At 41.4% G+C, this 12,399-nt stretch overlaps 1 long non-coding RNA gene across 1 annotated transcript in view; it reads right to left on the bottom strand.

The window, feature by feature from the left end:
* The window catches only part of LOC133110118 (uncharacterized), a 54,130-nt gene extending 42,903 nt beyond the window's left edge, over positions 1–11,227 (bottom strand). The window contains exon 1 of the long non-coding RNA XR_009704815.1: positions 11,072–11,227. This is a non-coding gene — a long non-coding RNA (uncharacterized LOC133110118). The remainder of the gene's footprint in view (positions 1–11,071) is intronic.
* Positions 11,228–12,399: the final 1,172 nt, after the last annotated feature.

Below are 12,399 nucleotides of genomic sequence, written 5' to 3'. Positions count from 1 at the left end.
CATCATTAATAAAAATAATACAAATATTATATAATAATAATATAAGAACTGAATTCAATTTCTACAAAAATAGGAGTAGGACTTGGGGGGTGGCTTTGGGGGGAGGGGGCACCAGTGAACCTCAGCCCTACCTGTGAGATTGTTCCATGATTGAAATATCACACTTTCCTCTGACCCTGGCGGATGTAACCCTGCTCAACACTGAGGGAAAGGCTGGGTGGAAACGGCGACCTGCGCTGTGTTAGAAGGGCTAACCCCACCCCACCCCCCCGGAGACGCAGACGGTGTTTTAGCCGGGTGTGATAAATTGGCCGCGTGCTTGAACCCAAAGGTTGGCAAATTAACAGTTAATTAGCTCTTGATAAATGACAGATCTGCACGAGGCCTTTCGAGCGCCCCGCCCTCTTCCCGTACCGCCGCGCGAAAGGAGTGTTTACGCGCCGATAAAAAGTGCCGGGGCAGACTGTTATGTCTGTGCTATATCACGGAGCGGGATTGCTCTCAGATGTGCCCCTTCTCCATTCAGCCCTGCACCTCCGAACCCCCACCCGTCACCCCTACCCCACCCCGCTCCGACCCTGCCACCCCCCACATTTTAACTCTCCCCCGGCTCTGAAACACGGAACAGAAACAGAGACCTCCGCACCTGAACAGACCTGACAGCGAAGCCTAAAACGCACACGATTTCATTTCTCAAATATAACATTTCAAACGGTGCATTATTTTTGTTTGCTGTATGTCCTGTGGTAAGGAGAATATGGAGATTCAAGATAACAGTGGGAAGTTATACTACTCAGCCTCCACATAGAACAAAACATTAAAATTATAATTATGAAAACGAGATATTGAAGCTGAATGTGTCTTCACTGCAGAAATAAGCATCCAGGACGTTTAAATGGGATCTCGATGTAAAACGAATTACTGTGACCCATTTAACATTTACATTTCAGTTAAAGTTAAAAATATAGGGCACTACCACAACTATTTGAAATTTGAAACTAAATACAGTAGAATGTAAGTAGACTGGGAAAATTACTTTTTACATACTATTTAGTTTTTAAATATTTACCTTTTAGGTCTAGTAAGAGGTGACCATCATTAAGAGTACTGTGAGATTATTAATCATTATTCTTCAGTAACATGTGATCTTAAATATGAAATGTTAATCAGCATATGGGCTTGACAGGTCTCTCGTGAGTCATGACACAGACCAGTCTCAGACGGTCTGGATGCGGTAACTACACGCGCGCTGGTGGTTAAGATTCCTAACTTGAGTGAAGGAAGCAATAACGTTGGCCCTAACCACGCAAATTGCTCACAGTTCCTATGTGCTTGACATACATATCTATAATGAGTGGAGAAGGAAGCGTTTAAGTTAATACTGTCTGTCATGCGGAATGGGCTAACAATCACCCTATCTATGGGAGGTCCCTGGCTGCACTATGGACATGCATACAAGCTGTAAAATATAACTCATCAGTAGGTAATGACAGGAGGTGGGGCCATTGGCAAGCCCTGTACCTCTGACTGTTACTAGTGTGGACTAGTGAATTATCAAATCTGTATATAAAGTCAGTCCCAGAATTATTGGCACCCTTAATACAAATTAAGAAAAAGGGCTGAATACAAAGTGAAATTGGCAATTCAATTTTACTTAATTTAGTAAATCTCAGGCAAAAAGGAACTACGTATATTGTGTCATTCCATCACTTCCTCTATGACTAGAGTATGAAAATTAAGTAACAAGCATGCAAAATCCCTTTGTCATCCATCAGGATGGGAAAAGGCAAAGAACTGTCAACATTTTTTAGTTTACAGTATTTTTTGAGCCTATGTATCAAGGTTGGCAATAATTCTGAACATGACTATATGTTTAATTACCTAATAAAGTGGTTGCTGAGTGTATATTGTTTCTCAATAACATGCATTTAGAGGATGCAGTTGCAACATCTAAATAATCAATGACGCTTGTTTTAGTCATTTTAGCCATACACTATAACAGAAATTTTTTTACCTCTGAACCTTGATATGAGCATTCACTTTTGTATGCTTAGTAGTGACGTTAAATAAATCGGTTTTGGGGAAATGAAGTTTTGAAGTACATCCTGTGCTACTTTTCAGAGTCATTCATGTTTCAACACCTGAGAGAGTAGCCAGGAGGCCGGAGGAAACAGAGGCATGTGTATACATTCATTAATGTATGTGGTGCAAGAGTCGGGCAAATAATGTGTTTCAATTCACAAACTTTCCAGAACAGCTCCTCTGCTTAACTGTGCATTCAGAGAACTGTACTCACACTGATCCATTATCTTTACATTAAGATTTGTCCTGAACAGCCAGGAGGCTTTTAGGAAGTGTCACATTAGTGCTTTTCAGAGGGAATAACGAAAATCTCTGCTAGTCGCACAAATTAACATCGCCGCACGATTTATCATGCAGATTTGTAATAACCTTTTAATGGCGCGGCATTGGTCAGTTCCCAGAGGTTCTTTCTTTTGAACAGGACTAATGGAAGACAATCAATCTTCACTTTCAGACAGAGAAGCGGGGGGGTTTGTTGAAATGTGGATAAAGCCCTGTGTGGACGTTTTGTCCGCAGGTGAGGAGTCTGGAGGTGTGCCGTTGGCTACAGCTATGCCTGATGTCGCTACCTGCCCTGCCGAGACCTGGGGCTTGACGGACTAACCGGACAGAAGCCCAGGAGGACACACATCGCCACACGTGTCCGTTAAGCCGCATGCAGGTAGCAGCCGCTGGGCCACACGGAGAGCGCGTTGCTTTGCGACTGCGTGCGAGAGCACAAAGCCTGTAACTAACAAACTGAACACACAGCCCTGACCAAACCGTCACACTCCGAGGATTATGCTCTCAAGCCAAATGTCCAAATGTTTGTATTTTCTTCCCATCTGAAAGGGAAACAGTTTTGTTTCAAGGGGGGAAAAAAAATCTCAAAAGCATTCATTGCTGCTCAGATTTTTAAAAAATGCTTTTTTTAGATTTGTGCTTGCAATAGCTCATGTTTAAAAGCAACACGATCGCGCTAAATCTATAGGATGACGTAAAATGTTGAAACATCAGCAAAGGAGAATCAGAACTTATCCTAATAATTTCAGCACTGGTTAGTCGCTCTTCATTTGGACTTTAAGTTAAATTTAGGCAACAGACAAATGGGAATGTTCAAAATTAGGGCTCACAGGCAGTGTCCCAAACCACTCCTGACAGATGCATACTTTGCCTAATTTGTTCCTGCGAACGGCAATCAGGTGGAATCAAAGCTGCTGTACCCTCTCTGAATACCCAAATTACACCAATCAGCACCATTTAACACAGACCAGGCAGTGTAGAAAGAGCCGGGATACCCACAAAACAGTGAAGAATTAGGCGGCTATGGGTGCTGTTTAAAAATGCAGTCAACTACAATAACACTTATTTTATTAGTTCTCCTGGATTTCAGCCAATTACATGCAGAACATGTCAAACTATTAATGTGTGCAGAGCCATCAGGGGTAAGCATGAAAATGTGTTTGTGAGTGCGGTATAACTTCTGAAAAGTCATCTGCCAATCTATTGCCAATTTACTTCAAACACCGAAGCTGCAACAACAGTGGAAACAACAACCCATCCTGGCGAAGTAGAGAAGGATCTGGAAAAAGAATTGTTTAAAAGCAAAACCCTCAAGTGTAATATTGCTCAGCCTCTTGTGTCAATTGACAATGACTATTCCAGCCTCAATACTGTACAGCTAATCCCTGAGTTTCCATTAAGTCAGATGACAACTATTCAGATTAATCTTGTCTGTTGAAAACTAAAGGTGAAATGATGACCAAGAGACTGTGAGTTCCTTTGGATGTACTGATATGAAAATTACATAATTTTTAGTTCCAGCTCACTGAAGAGACGATGCACAGGTATAATATATTTCCAGCTGGACATATGCTGACTATTTCTCCTGATCACTAATACAGGAATACAACGTTAAATGGTAAAATGAATACAGGAAGTGAAAGTGGTTGGCTGTGGTTTTGCTACCCAGGCACTGCCCTGGGGGAGACTGAAGAGACTGGGGGGTATGTGGTGCTGGAGGCAGGCCTTCTTTAAACACGGCACACCTGGGACAACAGATTTGGTTGCAGACTCAGTGCTAATCAGCAGCAGCTCCTGGCATGTATGAACAGTTATTACTGCAGTCCTTTAGGCCTTTAAAACCCATACCGACCGCACTTCAGAAATTACCATGGAGCGAAACAACTTTAATGTTTGTGCAAGGCTGCATGCCAAATACAGACGAAAGCCATTGCGATTGAGTAGACTTACAGTTTATCCATTGGTTGGAACGTGTCAGACAAAACAGCCCGTTGAGGTCACTGACAGGCAGTTGATTGAGGATGAATATTTCAGTGAAGGGATCTTTACTCATTTGCAGTGAATACCAATGAAGTGCTGCTGTTTCAGCCTTGTTTTCCATTACTTAAGAACGCTCCATAATTAATTGTGTAACAATGCAACAGGAAGTTGACACGTTTTGCCCCAAACACTGCAGAAGTGGGATGCACACACACACACACACACACTCACAGCATGTATGCACTGAACACGTACACCTATGTACATGCATGTGCCCATAACTACGCACACTTAAAACAATATCCACAATGGCAGAGAGGAGAAGAGTGACATGTTTATAACACTGGTCACAAATTGACTGGCTTAGGAAGTTAATTCGCACTGTACACAAAGCAGATAAGACACTTTACCATATTACAGCAATTCTTTCCTCATGCATTCTTTCACCCTCATACTGCCAATTGCACACTGGAGAAAAATAAATGTTTATATGCCTGTCTGTGATCTGGAAATGCAGAACAGAGCTCACTCCATCCCATAAAAAATGCCCTTGTGATGCCAAAAGGAACTGTCAGAGGCAGTGCAGTGACCTTTTCATTCTGGCTGCATACTACCAGCAAGAGACACAAATATACCCAAACTTCCACACTGAAAAAAGAGCCTCTATGCTACCTGACGTTTCCAGGCGAAGCTGTTGTGTTCCTTTTGACAGATTCAGGGGATTACATCACCGCCATCTTATTTTGAGTCTATCTGTGAGCAACAGTGTTTAAGCAGTTACACATGTTTTATATGGTGTAATACAGTACATGGATCTATTCAGTTTTTCCTCTTGGTATTGCAGTAAAATGTATAAGAACTCATTAAATCCAGGGCCAGATTTGTGATTTAAGGTTGCGTGGATGTCCAGAAGAATAGGTAAGAATCCAAAGTCATAATATCTATCTTCAGCAAATTTACAAACTGTCTTTACATTTATTGTGTTGTGATAACAAGAGCTTGTTTTTGCCAGTTACTTTTTTAATATAAAGGGAAAAAAAACTGTTTTCACAGTAGCTATGATATACTACTTTCAATATTAGCATGCTTCTACCCCCACCAAAATTACTACTGAACTTTGGTTGGGGTATTATAGTCAGATAAGATATGGCTGGGCACATAATACCAGCAGTAGATTGATGCTGTAGGACAGACACATCGCATGCTATACCTACAGATAAAAACGGTGATGGATCATTGATATTATGGGGCTGTTTTGCATCATGGGGTTTTTGCTAAGGTCAGTGAAATCATAAACTCCAGCATGTACCTAAACATTTTGGCCACAGACCTGGTATTGCCTTCCAGGGAGCTAAAACTTGGCTGCAAATTTCAGACCTCAAAATCAACCATGAAATGCGATTAACTGACCACAAAATGATTGTTTTGGGACGGTCATCTCAGTCTCCAGACCTGAACCCCATCAAAAAATTGTGGGGTGAATTGAAGAGGGCAGTCCATCAGATGAAAGTATCTGAATGCTCCTGAAAGATTCTGTATGGTGTAATAGTCAAATATTCCCCCAATACGTTCCCCTCATGAAACACCACAGAGGACAACTAAAATGTGTTTTCCTTTCAAAGGAAGGCTGTAGTGTGTGCATAACGGTGACCTCTATCCATTAGGTAAAAAAATCCTAAATCCTACTCTGGACAGTTGTAATTAGGATGTTTTCCATTTTTGCGCAAACAATATAGCTCATTATTGATATGGTTTATTTTATACAGCCTTTTTCACTCACCTGTATCACAGCTGTGAAACATTTTAGAGGGCACTGTATACATGATGTGAATATACAAATCATGGTCATGGTAAAGTCATGGTATCTAAACTTCGACTTGAGTTTGGTATGGAGAAACACACACCCACGCACGCACACAAGCACACGCACGTGCACGCGCACACACACACACACACATAAACATGCACACGCACACAAATGCGCGCACACACACACACACACACACACACACACACACACACACACACACACACACACACACACACCAGTTGACAGCATCTGAGGGGTCAGCGTGTTGTCATTAAGTTAATGTTCATCCACAGTTTGGACTAAACATGGCGCCTTTTATGGAATTATGGTAATTAGCCTGACCATTAGCCTTAATGGGGAATAATGGCCAGTTAGCCGTTATTTGATAAAACAACACGCCAGAGGCTGGGGGTGTTTCATTACGTCTCTATATTAAGCCAGATCCTGGAAGGTAAAGAATGTTTCCAGATCTGGGGCCTAATTGGTTCTGTGCTGGTTGAGTTTCCACATGGAGTGGGAGGGGGGGACCACCCACTCAGAGCAGGGCTCCCAGTGCTCCTCCTCATTCAGACACAGCTCCACCAGTCAAACAAATACGGCTTTTCCAGGCCCTGGCTGGGAGATGATTAGGCCATCGCGTGCGCGTGCTACGCACGTCTAATGACTCATAGAGCTGCTGAGCTGCGTTCGTCATTGTTTCTGGGGGCTTCGCTCACATTCCTCGCCCACAATCTAAGATGTCTGAACCTACTGTAAGTGCGCTGACACTGATGACTTAATAATTATTACCGCCAAAACGAGGCACGGAAAATGTGTCCGTTTTTTATTCCTTCTCCGAGCGATCGCACTAGACGCCACAGCACATGTCAAAAACGCACATTATCAAGGCTCAGAGCATTCCCAGAACAGTGCTCTTCTGTAGCCAGTGAACAATTCAATAAATTAACATGTGTTTACATCTGTAACAAACCCAGAAATATTACAAGTGGGTGGTGGCTTATAGAAAGAAAAAAAACTATAACGTTAGCAGGAGACACATAAGAAAGCCTTATATAACTGGAGCTGCATTGGAGCAATGGGACCATAAAAAGCATCCAGTACTTTTTGGATTTCAAATATTTTGATAAACACCTGCCACTACCACCACACAACTTGTACTCAATTGTGCTGTAGCTACTGAAGCACCCTCAATTTTGCATGGGAATTTAATACAAAACCAAAACTCACATGACACATTAATAATAGAAAATAGTAGCAATCAGTCACAATGTAAATGTCACAGACAAGTATGCCCTGTGTTTATATGTTAAACAATATTCAGCACAGTCCCTTTGCCCGGTACTTCCTAACACAATAGCAGTTAAATAAATATAGTCAGCAAGCAACTATTTCAGCTTTTTTTGGGGCTCTTACTAGAAAGTTCCAAACTTGACACTCCTAAACTGTAACCAGTTAGCTATCAATGACAAGATTGCTGTAGCTCCATTTGTTATTACTTTTGTTGGATACAATATAGTTACATTAATAGCTATATGATAATTAGTCTAGCTAGTAACAAAAACTTTTTATCGAACCAATAAATGCCCTATACAAAAGAAGAGATGTAGTTTTATGTGTTTAAAACTGCATGCAATCCTGGCCATTTTTGTGTCCTGGTAGATTCAGCAAAAGAGTCTGCCTCAGGCAACAAGCCTGGTGCTGATATTAACAGATGTAGCAAATCTTTTTTTTAAAAATATATTTAATATATACGCATATAACTTCATATAACTTAAAATATTATTGAAAACAGCAAATTAATTTAAGAAGTAAATCAAACTGTCTGTTGCATTTATATGGATATCTGACATTGAAAACTGCAGATCTCTGACCACCTTGAGAAAAAAAGAAAAAAAAAAATCTGACAGGTTAAATAGGTAGACCACTTTAAAAATACAAAGCCTTGCCCAATAATATGAAATATGAAATTTACCAGTGTAAGATTAATTGCCCTGTATAAGTTCAGGTGTATCAGTAACTTCTGGCACAACTCAGAGAGCAGGGCAATGTGCTGCTGGCTTTTTGCATTGTGTGTTCCCTCCCAGCCCCCTAATTACATGTTTGTATTACACTCCCAATGGGATACCCCATGGTGCACCATAACACAAAATGGTTTTATGTATGGAGGCAAAGCAATCACTTGTGCAAATGGCACTCCGCCGAGAGGTAACATGGGCTTCTGTGGATGGGATGTTGCTTGTTAATAAAATGTTTTCCAGATCACACTTCGACCGCAGTAATTGCGGTTTCCAAGGGGAATTCTCGCTCGCGAAGCTTTTATAAACACACAGCCGAGAACGAGGTTTAATTACTGCACAGCTTGGATAATAACCAGCTATTTAGCGTCTGAGAAATGAAGTTCAAGTGTGACCTATGAATGCCACACCACCGCAGCTAGGTGTCTCGTAGCTGAAAGATTTATGATACGTTAACAAACCGTTCTAATGCCACCGTCGGCGTTTGAGCTTCGCTACGGACCATTTGCTCTGCACAAGCGCCATCTTTCTTCATTGGACTTCACACTGTCAGCCCTGGAGAAACCAGCTCACTGAGAGTGTGCACTTTCCCAAGACCTCCCCCGACGTAGAAACAAGCTACCTCACATATACTTTATGAATACAAACAATGACATGCAATTCAACGGTGTAACGGGATAGGCTACTTACAACATTAAATTGTATTAATAGGGAGAAATGTGTCATGTATTTTTGTCTTGGGAACGGCGATGGAGACACCGTCAAAATGGCCTGCAAATGTAATCTGCTCTATTTGTACCCACCTACCTGCTCAAAATGAATATATTTTATTAAAATTAGCATTGCAATCGCACTACATCTCCCTGAAACTGCGAATTAATCATTGCAGAATCACTCCTTATTTTTAGACACAATTTCTTAGACTTTTGTGCACCTGACATGCGATGACTTATTGATTGCAATCTTTCTGCCTTTTTAAACGCTTCAGCACAACTCAACTTGGAAAAGTAAGTAGACGTTTAAAGTCAGACATGAAGTCCGTGGTGATTGTCGGGGCGGTTAATTTACCGTGACTGCAGTTACTGCGGCCATCCCACAGTTTCCCCCCTGGTTAGGGTTGGCAAGAAGAGTCTTGTTTTCCTTTTAGAGAGAGGGGGGTGGAGCTGGGAAGCGGGGGTACGTAGGGTAGCCCGCGCAATGAAATGTTAGATGTCTGTAATTACTGTGCAACACTTAACCCACAAAATAGTATATCCCTGCAATAATCAGTACACTATGTGTGATGAGACACCAGTGTCATGAACTCAGTCTATTCAGAACATCAGAAACCGACTATTAAATTAGCTTGTGCAATATCTTTTTTTCAGTCTTGACTTCATTTAGTCTGAGTTGGTTTGCTTCAGTGAATGTGAAATTACATCACAGTTACAGACAAGTACTTCCACATTATTCTGTGCACACATTTAATGGATACTTACTCGGATGTAGCAGTAATCATTTCAGTTATTTATTTTCAGATCTGCTGTTCTAATCAACCACATTCTGGCAGAGACTCAAAAATTAAATACAAATGTTTTCTCTGTAATTGATTCACACTGATCAAACATAATTGATTTACATTGATCCAGTGTTCAGGAAAACATCCAAGAACATGCAACACACTGATTATTGTCTTGTGTGATGTGTCCCACACATCTGTACATAGAGAGCTAGTTTACAAATTACACTTCTTAAAACAGTCAGCATTGTTTTTCCTTTACAGTTGACTTTTTCACTGATACTACTCTCTTGGTATTTGTAAATTTCTCTGAAATCATATCAGAGTAATATGTAAGCTGTTGCTGCATGTTCTTATCCTTTGCTGTCTTCGCATTTAATTTAACATACAGTACATACCTGTGTTACATACATTAGAAATACCTGTGGGGATATGAATGAGAAAACTGCTGTGCAGATACTAGATTGATGACAAGACATGATGTAAGTATCAAGCCACAGAATGTAGAAACCTGAAGGGCTATGAAGCTCAAAATAGTACACGGAATTGCGTCTTTGGTGGTCAATTTGTTTATGTATGAGAAAGACACTACCCTATTTAACCACTATTTTATCCCTTACCGTAACCAAGCGGTTTCTTTTCACATATTTGATGAATTCATTTTTTAAGTATATAAAAATATATAATTTATTTGGTTGAACAATTATCTGCAGAAATAAGCTTCTGTACATTTGGATGTGAAAAGAAGCCCAACCAATTGGTTGACCGACCAGTTTAATGGTCAAGAAATAAGGCAGCAGTGATACATGCAATGATTGAAATCAGTAAAGGATTCCAATTTTTCACATTTTCTATTTTAAAATTTGTCCAATTTCATGTCACTTTCAAAGTTGCAAACTCAGCTGCAGTGCACACAGTTCCGAACGACATCCATCCCCACATACGTATGTTTGTATCTCTGAGGTTATATTGCACAGTGATGTTCCCGCAGGGATCAAAGGCACTTACTAAACAAATGCGCTTTGGCGAAAACCATCTGCGCCGTGGACAAGCGAAGCAGCAGTATCTTAACATATTTAAAACAACTTATTGCAGCTCTGAAAGTGGAACACATTAACACCTGGGTTTGTTTATAAACGGTGAGAAGCCTGACAGAGAGTCCAAACAGCATGCAGGCTCTAACACACGGGGAACTGATTAATGACAATCTACCCGCCGTCGAGCGGCTGGCCATCTCCCGGGATACTTCTCATTCTCCCTGTCTCTCTGTTTACATCCATATCACACTGCCTACTCTGGCCCTGCCTGCCCTGTTTGCTAATGAATGTGCGGGTGGTGACGGGGACGCGGCGAGCTGTTATCCAGTCTCTCTATAGGCGTTAAAAAGCAATTACAGCACAATACCTTTCAATGCCGTGAATAGATCATCTGGCGTTTTCGCTGCCCCACAACACACTGGGGTCCGTGACCGCTGCCACGTTCCGCTCTGCTTCACCTCTAAAGAAGGAGATGAGCATTCCCGTCATTTCGGCAGCGCATTGTGCTCGCTTTCATGACATCACCAGGTGCATGCAGGTATGCCGTCTACGATACGCCTAATTACCTGGCTAGGCTAGCACAATGAAGCTAACCAGGCTTAGTAGGTTACTATAGTAGCGTATGCACAGTCCAATACTATGTATCGGCTATACGTAGAAAGCCGTGTGATTTGTGCAGGCAATAACTAAATTGCGAATAACATCTCAGAATTGTGAATGAGAGTTATGGTTGGAGTCAAAGTATGTTTACAAGTTTCATGTCAGAACTGAAAAGATATTTGAAAGATATGCACCTGTGTTTCCCCGCAGTCCAAATGTACGGCTCATTCAATGTTCCTACCAATTTGGAGAACTACAGTGATGGCGGTATTCGCAGAAGTGAACGGTGTCCAATGACAGAGTCTAATTGCTGGCAGCATCCACACAGGACCAACCCCATCTGGGACCGGTCAGATCTGAGCTGCAGGCCCTCACAGACACGCGGATCATCCCTGATTAAATACGTCATCCTCTGACCTGCAGTGGAGGGCTGCCTCCGCCATGGAAGATTGACGTTTATCGATGCAGAAAGCGGCGCTAATTCGCCGTGTAGGGTAAGGGTGCTTATGGGACGGGCAGATGGTAATCTTTTTTTCTTTTCCCTATCTGCGAGATGAGTATCTGATGACATGGTAGATATTCCCAAAGTTTATATACAGTAACAGTTCCAAATTGCGTTCAATTTTTCCTGTGTAATTTTTTCCTGAGGTGATGCGGCCTTAGGCGGAAACCCAGACGTGTAAATATTTGAAAGCAAAAACCGTGATGTGCCATGTAGTCCTGCATGGTATGTCATGGCTCCTTTTTTATATTAGCTGTGTAGCTCATTCCACAAAGGAAAAAGATGTGACTTAGCTACCTGTTCCCAATGAGCTAAAAGGAAAAAAAATCCCCTTGATTTTACAGTACATTTCTCATTTCTACATTCACCATAACACCAGAGTCAACCAACTGGATGGAATAAGTGATGAAATATATCGCTTGTGGTAGCTTATAAACACCAATGAGGAATTTACATTAAGGACAATGTAAGGTTTCTTTTAGCTCCTGCTCCTCTACAGCAAATTGAAGTGTGAAGCGTACTTCGCCTAGATGATTGGGTAATAAAATCTCTTCTATATACAAGGCATTTTTCAGCACCGTGTCTGCGCTGAC

This window comes from Conger conger, chromosome 14, assembly GCF_963514075.1.
Source record: "Conger conger chromosome 14, fConCon1.1, whole genome shotgun sequence".
Lineage (NCBI taxonomy): Eukaryota > Metazoa > Chordata > Actinopteri > Anguilliformes > Congridae > Conger > Conger conger.
This window is presented reverse-complemented; position numbering and strand designations above follow the sequence as displayed.